Source organism: Ranitomeya variabilis, chromosome 5, assembly GCF_051348905.1.
Source record: "Ranitomeya variabilis isolate aRanVar5 chromosome 5, aRanVar5.hap1, whole genome shotgun sequence".
Taxonomy (NCBI): Eukaryota; Metazoa; Chordata; class Amphibia; order Anura; family Dendrobatidae; genus Ranitomeya; species Ranitomeya variabilis.
The window spans coordinates 390,451,462-390,456,461 of NC_135236.1; the positions used below are offsets into that span (position 1 = coordinate 390,451,462).

General features: G+C 36.7%; 1 protein-coding gene across 17 annotated transcripts in view; it reads right to left on the reverse strand.

Annotated features, from left to right (window-relative positions):
* The window catches only part of FOXP2 (forkhead box P2), a 413,441-nt gene that overhangs the window by 403,701 nt on the left and 4,740 nt on the right, over positions 1-5,000 (reverse strand). The window lies entirely within an intron of this gene.

Consider the following 5,000-nt stretch of genomic DNA (forward strand, 5'->3'; position numbering starts at 1 on the left):
ATAAAATTAATTTTCCAGGCATGTATTAGATATGAAAGCTAGAAATAAAATCTATCAAGAATATCACTAATGATTGTGCTAAAAACAGCATAAATTATGCATATTACCTTCTCTACAGTAATAAATGTTTTATCGTTTCCACTGCATAAATATACTGTACTTTCAGGGTAGCAATGAGATGTCCTGCCAAGATCAGTGGAAATCCTCGCGGTAAATAAAGAACCAAGTGTCCTTACAAACTTGAATCTCAAGGTATATTGTGCGAGTGTTATATGGAAAGGTCAATACTGTGCATGCGCCCCAACCTCAATTTAGAGCATTGCAATGGTCTCAGGACACTAAGGTGGCTGTCAGTGGAGTTAGCAGCCAGGCAAAACTTATCACACCATACACACAATAGGCAAATTATATTTTTCACACTGCCGCTCGCATTAAAGGCCCCAATTAGTTGTGTGTGCAGTGTGACACAATATCAAGATAATGACGTTTTCCAATTCACTATTTATTGTCCACAGCATAATGATACAGGGTGAAGAACCATACTCTAATATATGGTAAGCAGCTCGCTGACTCTATATTCTACATCTTCCCATACACCACACAATTGAGAATATACAAATATTTACTTAGAGCATTTCCAAATAGTTCTAATATGAATATAATAATGGTTACGGTCGCCGCTTGCTAGGTGAAGCAGCCTGAAAGTCGAGGAAGCGTTAACAGAGCAGACGTAGCTACTGTAACTACAGTAAACAATCACTAACCAGATGTGTTTATGAACAAACAGAGCCTGTTAAACACAGCATTAAACATTAACTAGAAAGATCACCAATGGAAAATGTGATGCACATAATGAATTTTACAAGACAAAAAAAAAAACAAAGCTACTACTCTTTTGTGAGATTAGGCGGTTAATAAGTATTCAAATTAGGCATAAATTTTACATGCACAATGTTTAAAATATTCAGTAAAATATGTCTGATTTCCCTCTCTGGATGTTTGAAAATTCTAATGTACTTTCCCCTCCACCAAAGGAAAAAATTGTAATGTGCTGTCGTATATATGTATAATTTTATACTTTCTAAGAAAGTGTACAGAAACGAATTGTTAAAAGCTCAGAAACTTTATCAATATAGCTTGAAAACAATGCTAAGCTCGGAATTTTTCACTTTAAAGCTTCAGACCCCAATCACCGAGACATTACGATGTTCAGAAGTCCATAATTTAAAAGAATGGGTTGTGTTTGTGAATGTATATGGTAGCGAGACGTCTGTATAGCACAGTCTCTGGAAGTAAAAAGCAAACAAGGCTAAGCAAATTAAAATGTTGTGTTGACAAGAAGTTTATGGCATGTGGTTTGTGGATCCTTGGTAAGAGCTTAGAGTATTTTTGAAGGCACTTTCTTAAGGATATTATAACAATATTTTATTCTAAGCTTAAGCGGACACCTAGTAACATATAGGTCATACAAACTTCTAAAAGTTGAAATTACTCCCCCCAAAAAACTAAATTATTAAAAATTGTTTTGTTGACAACCAGCATTCCCATAGTCAAAGTGGCTCTTTTTCCTTCAAACATGTTTGATTTTTTTTTTTTTAGCTAAAAATCTATGTTGAGGTCACGTTAGAAATGCTGCACGCTCGGTTTTACACAGTGCAAGCATGCCAGGAAATTTGTAGAGGTTCCTTTGATCAGACTGTTATGGGGCGGAGATATAACAACCCTTCTGTCATGTTTGGGCAGAGGTCCCAATATTTACCCCATGTGTTACATGAGGAAGTTCCGCACATAGCAAGACCAGCACGGGACCTGGCTATACGAACTATTAGACATTTTGGATGTATAGCAGCACAGTGGCCTAACCACTGAATGAAAGTCCACCGGAGCAGACACTAAACAGACCGGTGAGAGGGGATTTGATATTTCCACCAGCACAGCAATGAAAAGAAAGAAAGGCTATCACTTCAGCTGCTCTCTGTGTTTATCAGATTTCTGTCTGTGGTTTTTTTCTTCTGGTACAGCATGCAATATTCCATCCGCAGACATGCACCCACACAGCGGGAGGAAATAATTCAGCAAGTTTTCTTTCCTCACCAAGTGGCATTAGAGATACTTATTCTCTACATCACTTCCCTTTTGAAACATTAAACTGACACTGGAAGTGACTGCACAAGATTGCATTTTCTCTTCCTAAACAACCTGAATTGAAAGGTTACTTAGTGTAACAATATTTACTTGCAGAATTGTGTTGTTACCAAGGGTATAATGGATGGTGGCTATGCAGGTTTACGCAAGAATGAGTGAAGCATGAGGCGTTAGCCATGTGTTTGACATGTTTCAAATTGCTATAATCCAGCATTAAACACACCCAGCAATTCATGCCATTTCTTGCAACCATAATCTTGAATAAAGCGTGCACAACCACTTATTATATAAATTAGTATACGACTCCTTGTTATAGTCACAACAGCGCTTTTGTGTTTATTTTTCATCAAGATGTGGCTTTCTTATTTGTACAAATAGCAGGATAGAAAGACATGGCTCAATTAGACTTGTTCACTTTATGATAGGGTAGCTCGGAGCTTCAGCCCCGTTGTTTTGTTTTTTTTCCCAGCGAGGTATAGATTATTTGGGTGTTAAATTCCTCCGTGCCAAATATGTCATTTTTTTTCCTTTAAATGATCACAGGCTTACATCTACAGTCTCAATACTGCTGTGTTTCCAGTGTAATGCAATCCACACAAGACTTATATACAGTCAAGGACAAAATGGCAAGTTACCTAAACAAAAGGAAGTACTGTGGAGGCATTCCAGGCATTCCTTCTATTCAGAGGAAGAAGTTTTGAGGTCTTGGAAGTGTGCAGACATTTTTAAATGTCCAGGTTTTCAGGAGATGGAGATGTATATATGTAAAAGCTAATAAACACAGCAAGGTCACTTTTTACAGACTGAAACCTTTTTTGGAATACTAGCAAAAAGAGCAGGTACAGAAAAAAAAAAATCCAGTGAGGTAATATACTGCACCACTTCAAACCACAGTAACGTAAAGCATAGGGTAAAGGACCACTATCGAAAGTACATCCCTGCCAAGGCAGCAGGATGTGGGCTAGCTATTCTAAACTGTAAACTGAACCATGCACATTGGATGCTAGACAAAAAGCATGCTACTGTTATAGAAAGTCATAGAAGGTGCAGCTTAACGGAGCTTAAGGCCTAAACTCACAGCTAGCTATAAGTAAAACAGCGGAAATTAAAATAGCTGCATGATGCAGAAAATGCTATATCAAAGAGCAAGAGCATGCCTTTGTATGGAAAATAGCTGAAAAATAAACTCCAGCAGAACAATGGGAGAATTCATGTGCAGGTTAGTAATCTATTGTACACAAGCATGTGTGTATATAAATATGTATATACACTTTATTTATTCTATCCCTTCTGTGAATGCATGCCTCCAACTTACCATACATATAAATCAGAAATGGATATAGGTGATTTTTTTCTAGATGTAAGTTCAATTGACGATGTAGGTATAATAATACTAAATGTACACAAAGTACATGATGTAAATAAGTACATGACGTGCCCGTGTGACAAAAGCAAACCGAGAAAAAGCGCATTCTTTACCAAGAGGATATTGCTTGTGGCATATTTCAGATTGAAATAACTGTTTTCAAGCACTTTAGGTAGATCTGGGTAGTGCACTTGAATTAACCCATTCCTTGCCTGGTGGGCCTGAAGTAGAGTCTAGAAGTAGATTTTTCAGACTGATAAAATAGGTAGTGCGTGAATGCTTTCAATAAAGGGGTCCCAAATTCAGCACATATCTATGCAGCAATTTCATTCATTTGGCAAGTTAGTATCAGATTTCCAGAGCCCCTTAACTAGTGCAATACCACAGAGGAATTTTCACTTCTTCATAGAGACAATGATATTTATAGCGGTTCAGGTACTATAGATATTACTGACTGTCAGGTGCAAAAGAACAGCTATCGGAAAAAGATTAACGAATTGCCCAATTTCACACTGTGTTGTGGATACATATCAGCAGTTTATAATATACACTGTATAAATAAATATATACATACATGCCTGACTTTGTTAACTTCTGATATAGCAGAATTCAATAAAAAATATGTTGTATTTAACCGATACTTTCATCCAATCTACTTTAGAGGTGAAGAAAAAAAGATTTTCGGAGTAGCACATCTTAAACAAAGCCTGGTGACATTTAAATGTAACTGTATAGCCGTCTGCCCTAGTTTTTACAGAGAGAATACAGGAATAGAATGGGTCTATCTTCTGATTCTGTAATAGATGCTTGACATATTTACAATTTTATCCCATACTTATTTACCTTTCACTATTTAGTGTCCTTTAATTTCAATATTATGAATAGTAGAAGTCCAAACCTGAATACGCTGAGTGTGTTTCCTTGGGGAATTTCAGAGCAGTGAAAAGAAAAGCTAGTTCTGTACAGTGTGTGATGACCTGTTAATCTGTCTGAAAGCAGTCATCTTTACCAAGAGCATTTGATGTGAATATCAATTATCAGGTTTGTAAAATACACTCGCTATGTGTAGAATGGGATATGGAAGCTAGTGTACAAGGTCATATACACAGCCCAAAATTCCTACCACTGATGATATACATTAAAAATTTGTAAGAAATGCCCACAAAGACCCATAATTAAATAAAGCTTTGAAAGTCCTCCTTATCCACTACATTTAAAGGTGATTGCTGTAGGCCTTGTAACGTATGCCAGAAACTAGGATGGAAATCACTGAAGCTGCTCTGCCACTTTGTAACTCAAAGGTTACCTATAGGAAACCTCATGCAATATTGGATAAGCTGTACCAAGTCAAAAAATAATTTTAAATCTTGCCTACAAGCCGTTCTCTGCTAAAGGTCTACATATAGGACATTTTTAGGTATGTGCTTCAAATTAACTGGTACTCCTCATCAACTTCTCACCCAGCCTTCATTATTGTGATAGACACTTA